The 16505-nt window shown below is 38.8% G+C and overlaps 1 pseudogene; it reads right to left on the bottom strand.

The window, feature by feature from the left end:
- Positions 1 to 5609: 5609 nt before the first annotated feature.
- On the bottom strand, positions 5610 to 8448 carry LOC136382890 (small ubiquitin-related modifier 2-like; annotated as a pseudogene).
- Positions 8449 to 16505: the final 8057 nt, after the last annotated feature.

Genomic DNA, 16505 nt, shown 5'->3' on the forward strand with positions numbered 1-16505 from the left:
GAGAACAAAGTCGCTGTCCCTTCACCAATACTTGTCCTGCCTTTGTACACCCTAATTGAGTGGATAACATTCCCACTGCCTGATCTACCCAAACCAGAGGTCTGGGAGTCATCGTTTCCCAGCTAACCAATCAGCAAGGCTTAGCTGCAATCTCTAGATTACACAAGAACGATCAACAACCTTGATCCCTGCCATCAAGACCCATCCTTAGCATTCTAACACTGACACTTGCATGCCTGGCTTGCTGTAATTGCTGTAATCATCCCTAGCAAATCCATTTGCCTTTTTCTTTCCCCCTTCCTTACACCTTACATAGTGATCTTTTCAAAGCTCAAATCTGATCTTGTTATTTCTCCGCTTACAACTTCAGGGCTCCCTGTTCCAACTCCTCTCAAGCCTCCCAGGGCAGCCTTACCACCTCCTGTGCCTCCATGCACACATCTCTTCCTCGCAGTCCCAGGTTATCTGTAGCTCTCGCCTTGTTCACATTCCCATCCTTTGTGTACTGTGCTCCCTCTGTTTGGAATGGCAAACCTTCCACATTATCTGCCAAGCAACCTTTTGACCATTTTTTAAACTCGGCTTCTTTCTTAGGAAAGAAATCTCTGCTTCCCTATCTCCAAGTGGTGTTAATTATTCCATTCTGCATGCTACCTAAGGCTCCAGACCATATATATTCTTTGCAGTCATCATACTGTAGTGAAATCACTTATTTACATGCCTGCCTCCCCCAATAAACTATGAACTCCTTCAGGGAACAGATTTTTATTTCCTTGTGATTTTACACAGTGTCTGGCACATAATAAGCTCTCTATAAAATGTTTGTTGAATTCCAAGGAGTGGGTGGTCATCAGAGCTGAGTGCTGCAGATCAATCAGGGAGGGAGAAGGCAGGGAAAACCAGATGATGCGGGCAAGATAGGGGTCACTGGTAACCTCCAAGGACAAGGTCCTAGAGAGGTAGTCATGGGCACGCAATAGGAACAGATCATCAGGATTCTGGACTAGAGGCTTGAGGTCATAAAAATCTGGCTTTTGAAATATTAAATTATTTTTAAATGCTGAATTACTCTTTTTATCTATAATTACCTATTGGAATTCTTTTTTTTTTTTTTTAACAGACATGCATGTTAGTCTATAATCTGGGAGTGTAAATTTCAGAAGCTTATTTGTAAAAAGCAGTCATTGCTTTGAAAACATTTTTGAGACAGAACACTACAGTTTCAAAGTGGACCTCTTTTAAGGTTTTCAAGGTTGATAAGTAAAACTCTGCCTTTATTCCCTATCCATATCTCTCTTTCAATCTCTTTAGCTCTCTTTCTCAATCTCTCCCCCATATAGATAAAACCACTTACCTTACAATTTTTAAAAATGTTACTATGTGACTAGTTGCCCACCAAGCAAACCATTCTAGGCTGAAGAACACAATAGTTCTAACCCTTGGCAGTAACACTGAGCAAACCCTTGTAATTGTGTAGACTGGTCCTGCACAAAAGAGCCCCCTGAGGAGGTGAGCACTGGCTCAAATATAGCAGATCCTCTCCTGTCCCAGGGGCGAGGCTGAGGGGCTCTGTCCACCAATGGTGACCTTCATCTAATTTACACCAAGGCACTACTTGGGCCAACATTGCCCTCAGAAGCTCTTTCATCATTATTTTGTCTTTCCCTGACCTGTCTCTGCTCTGTTCGGTTTTTATTAAAGTGGAGCCAGCAGAATTACAGTAATATTTCAGCAGTAGAGGCTCAATGATTTTTATACAAGGGTTTGCTGATCTTTTCTAGTATTTTGTTGACTTCTTCAATAAGGGCCACACAAAACATACTTCTGTCTCAACAATCACATTTCAAAGGCTCAATTGCCACTTGTAGCTAATGGCTACCCATATTGTGTAGCATAGAGAACATTTTCATTATTCCAGAAAGTTCCACTGCACAGTGCTATTCTGAAGGAGGATACCAATAATAACAAACAAATACAGTAAATGGCATGACCTGTGGTGGTGCAGTGGATAGAGCGTCGACCTGGAACATTGAGGTTGCTATTTCAAAACCCTGGGCTTGCCTGACCAGGTGGTGGTGCAGTGGATAGAGCATCGGACTGGGATGCGGAAGGACGCAGGTTCCAGACCCTGAGGTCTCCAGCTTGAGCGTGTGCTCATCTGGTTTGAGCAAAAGCTCACCAGCTTGGACTCAAGGTCGCTGGCTCGAGCAAGGTCTGCTGAAGGCCTGCGGTCAAGGCACATATGAGAAAGCAATCAATGAACAACTAAGGTGTCGCAACAAAAAACTGATGATTGATGCTTCTCATCTCTCTCCATTCCTGTCGATCTATCCTGCTCTCTGACTCTCTCTCTGTCTCTGTAAAAAAAAAAAAAATTAAAAAAAACCCTGGGCTTGCCTGGTCAAGGTACATATGGGAGTTGATGCTTCCTGCTCCTTCCCACTTCTCTGTCTCTCCTCTCTAAAATGAATAATTAAAATCTTTTAAAAATTAAATAAATAAATGAACAAGATAAGTTCAGATAGTGGTTAAGCAAAGTGAGGAAGAAAGAAATGATGCAGTAAGGAATAGTGCGGAGGATGCTGAAAACTGGAAAGAAACATCCAGGCAGAGCTCTGGGGGCTGACCCTTCTAGGCAGAGAGCACAGTAAGTGCAAAGGCCCTGAGGTAAAAAGGAGCATGGTGTGTTTGAGAAATAGAAAGGTCAGTGTAGCATGGGCTCAGTGAGACAGGAAAGGCAAGTAGAAAAGCAGGAACTCAGAGAGGTGCAGGGTTCATATCCTACAGGGCCATGTATGCTATGGTTAGGGGCCTGGATTTCAGTCTAATTGAAATGGAAAAGCACTGGAGATTTTTTAACAAGGAGTGACATGACCTGGTTTTTATTTTTAAAAGACTGCTCTGGTCACTTGAAGCAGATCTTATAAAAGCAAAGTTCTAGGGCTAGAGAAAAAGTAGTAAATATAAGCATGTTACTATGGTAAGAGAATACATGTGTGTATTTTAAATTGTATAGTCATCACTTCCATATTTATATGCTATACTCAAATTGTTTCTAAAAACTAAGACTTTGTGTGGACCTCTCTAAAAAGATAAATACAGTTTCTGAGAATGAATAGCAGGGCTAAAGCTAATGGAGTTGGGGTGGAGTTCTGTCTTCCAGGAGACCCTTTCTCTCATACTCCCTGTGGAGGTCAGCAGAGCAGCAAGATAGTCAGGATGCCAATAAGTAGATGAAGGATGCTACGGAGGGGGCTTCAGCCCAGGCTGAAAGGCAGGGTCATTCTGGAGGGGTCTGAGAATGCTCTTAACATGGCACTGGCAAAGCAATTAGGGAGCAGAATATGAGCCATGACAGAAAGAGAGGACTAAAGCCATAGGTGGAAAAATCTGGTAATCGGGAAATTAATATTTGCAAAAAGAAAGGCAAGCGGGGCAACTTGTTGAAAAATGCATTAATTCCTTGGGTCTGCAGAGATTTCCAAAGTTAAAAATAAAATTAGTAAAGGAAAAAAATGTATCTGTTTGAAATTTCTGATATGAAGAAGAACAAATAATTCATCAGCAACATGGGAATAGCAACAATGACTCTTGTTGGAGATGTTTCTTCTGTTAACTGACTCCACGACTTGGAGCAAATCCTTAGCATCTGAGATTTTGTTTCCGTATCAGTAAGTAAGAGGCATAAGGTTAGTACTCATGCTTCTTAGATTGCTCCCAGGTCTAGCACAATAGTTTATTGAAATTCGAGAAAGTCTGGGTATGTTTGAGGGTGTGTGTGTGCGTGTGTTTTAGAAATGAGCCACTTCTCCAAAAGCTTCTTTTGGAAGAACAATATAGAAAATAGGTAAAGAAGAAAAAAAAAGTTAGAACTATGACTGAGCTTTGTGCTACATTAGTATCTTTAATTAAGTCAAGGGCAATAAACATTTATTTGGAAACAGTAGTTAGAGATGAGATATTGTATAGCTAAAGAGATAGTTTCCCAATATGTGTATTGAAAAGAATTATCTATGTGTGAAAGAAAAGAATGAAACAGCCCATATGCCTGGAAGCACTGCATAATCTTTGGCTGGCCACTCATCTACTGTATATATTGATCTAGGAAGAATTGAAATTTGGACAGGCTCACAAATAGGGGTTTCAAGTGCAGAGAACTGAAGCAAAGGCCAAAACTGGTAGGCTGCACAGTAGCTCCTTCTTAAAAACCATACCCTCTTGTTTTACTAGTGATGTTGTGTTCCTTCCTCTGGGCTGATACGGCCCTGCAGCAGGGAACTAGCAGAACAAGGGTTGGATTTCAGTCATTCTCTCTGAACAGCCCATAAAACCCATGACTTTACTCAGTGGTGTGCCAGAAATCACTTTCCCCATTTCTCTCTGACAAAACCCTATTCATCCATCAAGACCCAAGTTGAATGTCATCTCCTCTGTGAAGCCACCTCTCCATTTTTTGTGTTCTTGGGTATGTCAATTATCTTTTTAGGATTGTGCATGCACACACACACACACACAATTTTATTTTTAAAGAAGTTTTCCATTTTTGCTGAATCTTGAGCTCCTGAAGGCAGAACTTCTATTTATTCTTTTAGGTCTTCTTGGCACCTCATGCAGTTCTAGTCAGAGAAAAATATATATAAATGTTAGTTGAATTAATAATGCATAGTTTAAAATGATAGTGAATATGAAGCAAAATAGGCAGAAAAAGAGAAACAGTCTTAGAGAGTTCTTCAATTAAGATAAAGGTGAGAATATGAGGCTCAACGTAAGAGGTCGCCGAGAAAGAACTTTTATTTATTTATTTTTTTCCTTTTAAACAAGAAGTTTATTTAAACAATAAGATGCTTGACTCGAAGAGAAAATTATCTAGGATTCACTTCGTTTAGAATCATTTATCCCTACTTAAAGACAGATTGCTCTACATGTAATAGCTACATAAAAAAAGATATAAAATTGTCCTCAGTTTTACAATGATAAATGAAAAACATTAAAATTCTCCAAGCAAACAAACTATGTAAGAATTTTTATGTTTTTTTTTTTGTTGTTGCTGTTAAACAGTGAGAGCAAAATAACTTACTGGAATATAAAAGTAAGAGCTCAATTGAGCATGCCACCAATAGACAAAGGGGTTATTTTCACAGAGCCAGTATTTTCCCCCATCCCATCTCCATTTGATGTCAATCAAAACATACCATTGGTCATTTACTTAGTTTTAAAAAATGCAAATGCACCCTGGCTGGATAGCTCAGGTGGTTAGAGCATCGTCCCAAAGTGCAGAAGTTGCCAGCCAGCTAGGGCACATACAGGAGCAGATCAATGTTTCTGTCTTTCTCTCCCTCTCTCACTTCCTCTCTCTCTCTCTCTCTCTCTGTCTCTCTCTCTCGCTCTCTAAAATCAATACAATAAACATTTTTTAAAATGCCAATGCTGTGCACATACATTAGTTACTTTACGTATAATAAGGAAATGGGGAAGGGGGAAATGAAAGAATAGAGAAAACTATATTGTAGTAGCCAGGATGGGTTGGGACCAAATTGCACTTCTCTAACAGAGAATGTCTCCCTGGTCTGCAGGAATAGAGTTATGGAGTGAGGTACCAGGTGCCTTGTTTAGTAGACACCTCCTGTCTGCTGCTGGAACCATCAATCGTATCTTCATCTCTCATTTCCAACTGGGCAGGTGTGTCTGTTTTCATGACTGGCTGCCCACCCAATCCAAATCAAATCTGCTGCATCAACAAACCCTGTGTTCACAATAGGCTTTCACTAGTTTAAAAATGGTGTAGATGAAGAGGAGTCTTCATCTTAAACTGCAGAACCACCCTGCTCTGCCTCCTTCCTGTTCATATGATCATTATTCTCAGTCTTGACTTCTTCCTCGGGCTTTCCTTGGCCATGGTAAGTGTCAGAATCTGCTCGGCTGTGGCTTCACAAAAGAGGTACCAGGTCGGCCCCAAAGGAACTGAGAAAGAACTTTTAAAATAGTTGGGTGTAAAGAACAAAGAAAGCCAGGCCCTGGCCAGTTGGCTCAGTGGTAGAGCATCAGCCTGGCGTGTGGAAGTTCTGGGTTCAATTCCTCGTCAGGGCACACAGAAGCAACAATCTGCTTCTCCACCCCTCAACCACCCTTTCCCCTTCAGCAGCCATGGCTCCAAGGGTTCGAGCAAATTTGGCCCCAGGCACTGAGAATGGCTCCATGGTCTAGGCGTCAGGCCCAGTGGTGCAGAGTATCGCCTGGTAGGGGTCTGCTCGGGGTGCATGTGGATGTCTGTTTCTGCCTCCCTGACTCTCACTTAATAAAAAATCAATAGAATACAATAAATTTTAAAAAAAGAATAAAGAAGGCCAAAAGAAAGAGTATGTGAAGAGGGAAAGACAAATAGAGAAACCCAGCAACTTGAAAAAGAAAGACTTCTGAACACAAGTAACAGTGGGGGTAAACAGCTCAAGGAAAATCCAGGAAAACAGTAAAGGAAACATTAGTGAAATGCTTCATTTCTAATGATGTCGGGGAAATTTGGAAACAAGGAAGAGGTAAGGCAAAATTAAGTGTTCATATAAATATAAATTTAAAAATCCAGTTTGTAAGGATCAGGGTTAGTGGGTGAGTTTTTGTTGGGACTGAAAATAAGCAATTAACAAATAGAGGTAAGAGCAGAGAAGATTTATATTTATAATAATTAGTTCTACCGTAAAGGGTCCCATTATGAAACTTTACAGGAGGAAAAGGTCGGATTGCATGTGGAAAACATGTGTGGCAGAAGGGGAGATGCCTTCCCGTGGCTTTGCTGTGAGTACCAGGCCCAGCACCGGCTGCTTTGTGAATTTCTTTCTTTAGACTAAAAATGTTAGTCTAGGCCTTTCCATACCCGATAAAAGAAAATATATAAACATGCTCTTTTACTTCTTCACACACCTGAGTAGAAAATGGACTATAATAGATGGCAAGTGAGTAGCAAGAAAGAAATAGTGGTTCATATTTATGTGTGAATTATTATCGTAAAGATTGTTGTGCTAAAAAAGGAATCCATTAGGTGAGAAAGTTTTTAAAAAAGAAGAAAAACAAAATTACCTAAAAGAGAATGCTAAAGCTCTTTCTGAGGAAAGAGCTGCTCCTCTAATGGGTGGGTTTCCTATTGACTTTTAGAAAGAATTCATTTACTGTTTGATGGCATGGCCATTTGCCATTTTTGGCTCCTAGCATTTCATTCCTATTTGGGGAAGTACCACGTGGTTGATTTCAGAGTGAGGTAGGAGCTCACCTTAGTCTACCAAAAAGTGGGCAGACAGTTCTTGTCTATGTACCCCGGCAGGGGGCATAGTCATATGACCTTAGCTCAGCCAACTGATACCTCCTCTACTCTGACCTTGAGGTCTTCTGTGAAGGATATAAAACTCCAGAATGGCTAGAGATTATGCATAGTGACAGCAGCGGAATCCAAAGTCTAGCAGTGCCCAAGCACCCTGCAACATGATGTTCTGATCAATGTCCCTGAGACAAGAACTTGACTGAGTTCTGACAGATTTTAGCCACTCGTGGTGCCTGTGCCTTCTCTGAATATCCTTCTCTCGCCTTCCTCAATTCTGTGAGCTACTTGTTACCCTTTCAATAGGCTGTTTCCCTGATTAGGTTTGCCTAAACCAGGTACCAACAAACCTGCTATAGACTGAATGCTTGTGTCCTCCCCAAACTTGTACGTTAAATCCTAATGCTCAATGTGATGCTATTTGGAGGTAGGGCCATTGAGAGGTGAATAGGTCATAACAGTAGATCTTTAATGAACGGGACTAGAGCCCTTATAAAAGGAGCCCCAGAGAAGTCCTTTGTTCTTTTTGCCTCATAAGGATACAGCAAGAAGATGACCATATCAACTATGAAGGAGGCCCTCACCCAACTTTGAATCTGCCAATATTTAACTTCCAGCCTACAAATAAGTTTCTGTTCTTTTTAAGTTATCCAGTCTATGGTATTCTGTCATAGAAGCCTGAACAGATTCAGAAAAAACTTAACTGATACACCAACTCTTTGGCAGTAGTGATTAAAGAAGTTTCAGAGAATTGAAAAGTGCTCGCTAGATCATTTACACAATAGATACATTTTTAGCCACTATTACACTTCAGGCATTATGCTAGTCCTGGGGAAAGAGCTGACTTTTTCATTAGAACACTATCAGTACTTATAGAAACTAATAAAAGAGTCTGATATATAAATCAAATTTCTAATACTGTGTATATTAGTTTTAGTTATCTACTGATGTGTAACAAAAATTACCCTAAAACTAAGGTTCACGAAAAACAAACATTTGTTATCTCACAGATTCTGTGGGTCAGAATTCTGGAAGCCACTTAGCTGGGTCTTCTGGTTATAAGACTGTAATGAGAGTGTCAGCTGGGGCTGGGGCATCTCATCTGAAGGCTTCACTGGAGAAGGAGCTGTTGCCAAACTCATTCACGTGGTTGTTGATGGGGTTCAGTTTCTTGTGGGTTATTGGACTGAGGACCCTGGTTTCTTGCTGACTGTTGGTCAGAGGCTTCCTCCATTGTCTGGTAATGTGATTCTCTGCACACAGCAGCTCACAATATGACAGGTGGCTTCTCTTAGAGTGAGCAAGCAGGAAAAGTCAGAGTAAGAGAGGAACTCTTGTTATCTAAACTCAAAAGTAGCATCCAATCACTTTTGCCATATTCTCTTTGTTTGAAGCAGTTTACTAGGTGCAGCCCACACTCAGGGGTTGGGATGACGCAACAGCATTAGTAACAGAAGGCAGGGTCGTTGAAAGCCGTTCTGGAAGCTGCCCACCACATCACAATAAATGCACAAGATCTCTGTGGGTACTGTAGGCGCATGGAAGTTGATGGTGGGGAGCCAGGTAAGGGTAGAAAGCAGATAAAAAGGGGGGGGGAGAATCAAGAAAGGCTTTTAGAAATAAAGTAAAACTTTAATGGTGTTCACGCAAAAACAGTTTACTGAAAATGTTTCTTAAGAATAAACAGAGAAGGATGAGAAAAATTTGAATCTCTTAGGCTACCAGGTTATGTCCTCTAAGAGCTTCTACCAGAAGTTGCATTTTCAGATTGCAGATAGTATGCATTAATAGCTGACAAAACAGCCTGTAATAAACAGGACAAAGGGGAAAGGTGCTTACTACATTCACCAAAAGGGAGACAGGTAGCTTCTAGGAAATACCCAGAAAGTGGCATTCCACAGAACAGGACATAATTTATTGTTAAACTATGCCAGTATAGGGTTTCACTTCCAAAATGTGTGAGATGGAGATTTAGAAATGTGATTGGGGAAAATGGCCAATTTGAAGGCAGGTAAAAATCATTAAAGAAGAAAGATAAGACCGATGATGTAGGCATGTTTCCGTACCAGCAATCTAAATCCATTTGGAAAACTAGACAGTGAACTGAAAGCCAGTCCATATAGCTGGTCAAAAAGGAAAAGGAAATAACCTCACAGAACTTGGCTCATAGACAGCTGATACATTAGAGGAGAAGGTAGATTGTGACTTCTAACTGTAATGAATATTTGTGGACCGAGTCAATAGAAAATGAGTGCAGAAGCATGCTGGTAAGAAAGAAGAAAAAAATGGAAAACTAGGGAAGGAAGCCTGTTTAAAATCCTAAGGGTATGTTTGGGAGAAAGGATCAGGCCAGAGAAAATTAAGAAGAAAGACAAGAGGAAGGCAAAGAGAAAATAAAAACTTGGGAAATATGGGAGGTGCGGCGAGGTCTCTGCGGAACACATTCTGCATCACAAACATTTTTAATTTCATTTTTTTATACATGTTGTAACTGGCAACCCCTGTTGAGACCGTTTTTTATTGCCTTATGGAAAAGCAAGGCCAACACGATTAAAAGGTAATGCATTCTCTTCCCAGGGAAGGGGAGCTGGGGACGATGAACCCAAGGTTGGTCTTCAGAGTGACATTTTATGTTACAATTTTAATAAAAAATAAAAAGGTGGAAGATGATTGGGCAAAACATTTTAGGTTTAATCTTTCTCACTTTGAACGATGGCAGGAGGGCTCATTTCTCTTGAAAAGAAAAAGGAAAAAAAGCGATGCCTTAGACAAGGGCAGGATAGGAAGACGACAGGGCAGCAACACCAACATGATCACATGGAGCATAAAGAGGAGGGATTTAAATACCCTCAACTAATAACGCTAAACTGTATGGATCACCTAAGACAGAACTAGTCAAATAATGTGAAATTTAAAAGTTATAGAAAAAGTGAGGTGAAATAGGAATTGATATATTTTGCAAGTATCTGAAGTTTGTAGGGTGTGCACTGGCCTAATATTATCAGCTAAGAACAAATGGAGGCTTGGAAACCTAGTGGCCAAAAATAAAAATAAAAAATTTTGAAAGTGAGGAAAACTATGAATAAGGTCAAAATGAGTGTATATAAAAAGATTAATAACTGTGCTAAAAACTGTAAGGTAGTCTTTTCCTTTAAAAGAACTTTGACTCCTACCTATTGTGTACTGAGCCTATCAGAGTTCCATTGTTGAGGGTCAAATAACATCAGTGGCATGTGCCAATGCAGTGTCAAAGGTGACACTAAGCATGATCGCCCCTTCCTTGTTTTATATCAGTATCCACTTTCTTCTCCATCTATACTTTGACCAACCTGATGAATTACAAATACAGAGCTGTGACTATGAACACTGGGTGATCCTCAATAGTCTTACAAATAAAACTAGGAGAAAAATGGAGGTTTGAAAACCTCATAGTCAAAGAAATTTACTTTTGGGGAATTTTATCTTTGTGAGAATGAAGAAATCAACATTAAAAATAGTAACACTGGCACTGTAGGGAGAAGAGAATGGCTCTTTACACAGTTGTCAACTATACTTAGTTGATAAGGCATTGTGTCATCAGACATCACCTGATATCTCTGCATGCCTTAATTATAGTGGTCATGAAGGTTCATATTCACTCAAAGGTAATGCAAATTTATGAAGTATCTTCTGAATCATCAAAGATAGGTTAAATTCACACAGAGATGTGAATTTCTGGTGTTCAAATTCTTTGAAGAGTGTTATTCCATATAATATAACCTGCAGGGTGGCAAATAGTTTATTCTATTTAACTCTGAACCATTGCCAAACACAGGAGAAAAAACCGTACACCTAAAAGTTATGTTATCTTTATACCATGCCTCTAGTGTACGATAGCTCTCTCTCACTATAACATAAAAGTCTATAATCGGAGCATCTCCCCTTTTCTGAAATCCCAGCTTTTCTAACGATCTTTGTTGTATTTTCATAGAAGTCTAAAGAAAAAAAAAAATCTCAAAAACTATGGGAGACCAAATAAGTTCTCTAAAAATAAGATGCAACAGTGACATGATATAAATTCTTTTAATCAAGAGGAATTTTATTTATTTATTCTGCTACCACCATATCACTGCAGAGAGGTGTATACATAATTAAAAAAATTAACTCCTAAATAGCTGGTGCTCAGATGGTTAGAGTTTTCCTTTGCTATGTATAGTTTTTAACATTAATATATATTTTTTTCTTTTTCATTTTTCTGAAGCTGGAAACAGGGAGAGACAGTCAGACGGACTCCCGCATGCGCCTGACCGGGATCCACCCGGCACGCCAACCATGGGGCGACGCTCTGCCCCCCAGGGGGTGATGCTCTGCCCATCCTGGGCATCGCCATGTTGCGACCAGAGCCACTCTAGCGCCTGAGGCAGAGGCCAAGGAGCCATCCCCAGCGCACGGGCCATCCTTGCTCCAATGGAGCCCTGGCTGCGGGAGGGGAAGAGAGAGACAGAGAGGAAAGCACGGCGGAGGGGTGGAGAAGCAAATGGGCGCTTCTCCTGTGTGCCCTGGCCGGGAATCGAACCCGGGTCCTCCACACACTAGGCCAACACTCTACCGCTGAGCCAACCGGCCAGGGCTAACATTAATATTTGAATTTTATTTTTTTTATTAACTGTACTTGCCACTTTTCATTAAAGGGTTTAATTACCTTCAGATTTTAATGACCAATATTTTGTTTTTTGTGAAGTAGTGTTAACCAGATATTCTGGTATTTGGTTAATTATGTTAAACTATGCCAATCAATCTATTTGTGCTCATTGAAATATAAATTCTTGAGATATAAAACAAATTACATGTTCTCTTTTAAATGTATAAAATTAATTTACTGGTGTGTAATATGTAAAACTTTAAAAGTATTTATCTATAGGCTTCATTGCCTAGATCAGACATAGCCAACATATGGCCCACGGGCCAGATACAGCCCGCATAATGAGTTTATGCGACCCGTGATTAAATTTTTAATATTTTCCGCTACTTTAAAATCTCAGCTACTCCGAAGTGGAAGCATCTTTGCTTATTGGAAATTGAAATATTTAAGAAGATAGTGATACACAGAAAAGAATTCTGCGTGTGACTAATCTAGGGTTAACTTTCAATAACTGGTTGAATGGATTTGTGATACTTTTTTTTTTTTTTTAATTCCATTATAAAGATTTACAACTTTTATACTCATCTGTACTCAATAATAATGGTGTGCACTGGCCGGTTGGCTCAGTGGTAGAGCGTCGACCTGGCGTGCAGAAGTCCCAGGTTCGATTCCCGGCCAGGGCACATAGGAGAAGCGCCCATCTGCTTCTCCATCCCTCCCCCTCTCCTTCCTCTCTGTCTCTCTCTTCCCCTCCCGCAGCGAGGCTCCATTGGAGCAAAGATGGCCCGGGCGCTGGGGATGGCTCCTTGGCCTCTCTGCCCCAGGTGCTAGAGTGGCTCTGGTCGCAACAGAGCGAAGCCCTGGAGGGGCAGAGCGTCGCCCCCTGGTGGGCGTGCCGGGTGGATCCCGGTCGGGCGCATGTGGGAGTCTGTCTGACTGTCTCTCCCCATTTCCAGCTTCAGAAAAATACAAAAAAAAAAAAAAAAAAGAATGGTGTGACGTTTAGTGGCAATGTGAAACCCATATTCTTTTAGGCGGAGTTTGCCAGTGTGCACCCAAGGTCAAACAATTTGTTATTTTTGTGGTCAAGTGTGCTGAATCAAGTGGCATTGTAGCATAGACAATAGCTGCAGTTGATAACTGAAAACGTGTCCAGGCTGTTTGTAAAACGAAATAATAGTTTTATTTGCGATATAACCCCTTCAAGCTCATTCTATTAATTAAATATTGTTTTGATTGATTGCGCTACAGTTTGCATATTTATATGGTATGTAATTATATTTTTATTAAAAATATTTTTATTAAAATAATATTGTATATTAAAATTTTTTCACTCACATTTATTCATAAACAAATTACATAATAATTTTGGGGGGGCAGAGACAGAGAGAGTCAGAGAGAGGGACAGATAGGGACAGACAGACAGGAAGGGAGAGAGAGATTAGAAACGTCAATTCTTCATTGTGGCTCCTTAGTAGTTCATTGACTGATTTCTCTTATGGGCCTTGACCAGGGGCTACTGAAGACCGAGTGACCTCTTGCTCGAGCCAGCGACCTTGGGCTCAAGCTGGTGAGCCTTGCTCAAACCAGATGAGCCCGCACTCAAGCTGGTGACCTCGGGGTCTCGAACCTGGGTCCTCTGCATCCCAGTCCAATGCTCTATCCACTGCGCCACTGCCTGGTCAGGCCATAAAATTTTACTTAAATGAATCATTTTTGTATTTAACATTTTTAAATTTTAATATTTTGTCCAGCCCGTGAAAAAAGTTTTCTTTCTAATCTGGCCCAGGGACAAAAACTGTTGGCCAAGTCTGGTCTAGATACACATAACATGATAAATTTTATTTACTATAAATTTTTCAAAATGGGAGAAACATAATTTGCCATCTTAGGAAATGTGATGACTTCCCCCTTATTTCATTATCTATAAATTTTGTAGTTCTGATTATAGCAATTATTTTTAGTTCATACCAATATGTTCTACAAATACACAATATTACCAACACCTTAAAAAGACGGATTCAATTTCTATCAATGGCTTTTTACCTTCCACCGTATTAAAGGTGTTCTTTAATGATACATGCTCATTTTTTTGTTGTTAGGTTACTTACCCCTATATCTTTATGATGAATACCATCTGTTTTTTCTACCATGTTACAATCTATTTTCTTGAGATAGTGTCTCATCTTTTATAAACACCTCCAAAAGTATCCATTGTTAACTTGCAATTATCATTCTAGTGTAAAATCTCTGTTTTCTTTTCACAACTTCCATAATAAAGAACTTTCCCTCTATTTTATTGTTTCAGTGGATCAAAAGGATCTTTAGGGTGGTCATAAAAGCCTCAGAATGAAAAGATGACAGTGACAAACATGCTGTCAATGTTTCTATACATGTTGCAATTAAATTTTAAAAATTTCACTGAATTACATTATTGTAGTATAATACAATGATATATACTGTATGTACATTAAAAAAAACACATTTCTTTCTTGACCTAGTTCACCACAAAATAGAAAAGTACTTATGCATATAAATTAGCAATTATAAAAAGAGAACTAATGAGTTAAATTTTATGAAAGAAAAAAATGTCAAGTTGAGACAGTGATAAAAACATTGAAAATAGCCTTTATTGTTCATAGTGGCAAGACACATTTGCTATATTTATGTGTTTAGTACACACTTTTCCATGTGAAGTTCTTAACCACTTTTTCACTCAGTTATTACTACCCATTGCACAGATTAAGAAAAGAGGTGGAGGCAGTTATGGTTACGGGGGATGGATACCAAGTAATTTATTGAGGATTACACAATGGACAAGTAAAGGAACTGGGAACAGATAATAGTTTCTCTGTGCTGAAAACAATACCTTTCAATAAGAGTCACTGACATTTTGCAAAGATATTGATAAACATCTTTCAAAAAATGTTAATGTAAAAGCCCCTTATACATTGTTCTAAGTGTCATGCTAATATATTTGTGTGTGTCTTTATAACGCATACATATATTTTATACTTTATAGTTTAGATGTAAAATATCTATTTTACACACAAACACACACATACATACAAATGGAACTTTCCCCTTTGTATGACTTTAAAAGGTCTTTCTAAATGATCTTCCTTAAAAGAATACTCTGGGAAGTAATAGGGCATATTAATCAGGCAGATACTACACTGAGATTTGAAGCAAACTTACAATACTTTGTCAGTAATAGATTGTAGAAAATCTGAAAATGTCACATGAAATTATTAGATACTATAGATGAGTAAAAGAAAGTAAAATGTATGTTAAGGACATTTATATAAAATCATGAATAGAGTATTTTCTTTGTAATTGGTTTAGAGTCCAGATAGAAACTTTGACACTATGACTTAAAACTTAAAAAAGAGATTTATATTTTGCAACTGACATTTTAAATTGAAGATTTACTTGAACTGGTACCTAATATGTTTTCTGTAATTAATTCCTTTGAGGTCAGGTTTCGTAGACACAGAATTCCTTGAACACTAATCCCTCTTTTAGCAATATCTTTATTGTTGGAATTAGCAGGTTAAAAAAAAAGTTAATCGTTTTCAAATGAGGTCCTCAGTTCCTCATAAAAGATTTTCTTAAAAGTGCAAAATATCTTAAAACTGGGTGCTATGAACTCAGTGCAAGAAAAAAGCTGGAATTTGAATTAATCATGCATTAGTAAGAAATGAAAACTTTAATTATATAATTATGTAGATGTTTAAGTTCTTAATGAAGGGACTGAGTAATAGAGGGTTTGCCTCATTTTAAATTTAATACAATTATTTAAGTTATCTATACATAATACCTAAAACTTATAAGCCTTACCTATTTGTATTCATAAAATGTTGCATAGATTATTTGGCAGATAACACAAACTGATGGATAATAATGTTCAATGAATTGTTGAATGAATGACATTTTGATTGTAGCTTAATTTCTGATTTTGATTTAAGAATAGGAACGATTCTTCTAAAAGTTGGGAGATAGTAATTGAGCATACATACAATGGTTCACTATTCCCAAAATAAATTTTATTAAGCAAGAAAAAATGTTTACTAATTAGGCATGTTTATATACTCACAGTTGCTAATTATGTTCTCTTGTGTTGGCAAACGAAAGACAAAACACAATTTTCCCTTTTTAGCATCTGTGTTACCTTCATCATGTAAGGTGGATAGTTTGTATGTTATCTACATCTATTTATTTATGAAGCATGGGAAATAACTGTGAGTCTACCTAGCAGTGCTAAATGTAAGCCAAGCACCCACCAATTTTATGCAATTAATTAATTCACGTGGAATATAATGGTAAGGGATGATGAGATCAGTGGGAGTTTTGTCTACAGGCTTGTTTGTCTTGGGCTTCCAGACACCTTAATGAATCCTATGAAAATACTTGTTCTGTCTTTAGTAAAAGTCCTTCTGCATTTTCCTTCCGTTATGTGTTATGTCCATCATCAACAATGACACTCAAGTATTTTTACAAGTTGATGCTTTTTACTCATTCTTAACACAGTGGATCTGGCTTCAGGGATGGATTTTGGAGTTTATGAGTTTATGTTTG

This window comes from Saccopteryx leptura, chromosome 11, assembly GCF_036850995.1.
Source record: "Saccopteryx leptura isolate mSacLep1 chromosome 11, mSacLep1_pri_phased_curated, whole genome shotgun sequence".
Lineage (NCBI taxonomy): Eukaryota > Metazoa > Chordata > Mammalia > Chiroptera > Emballonuridae > Saccopteryx > Saccopteryx leptura.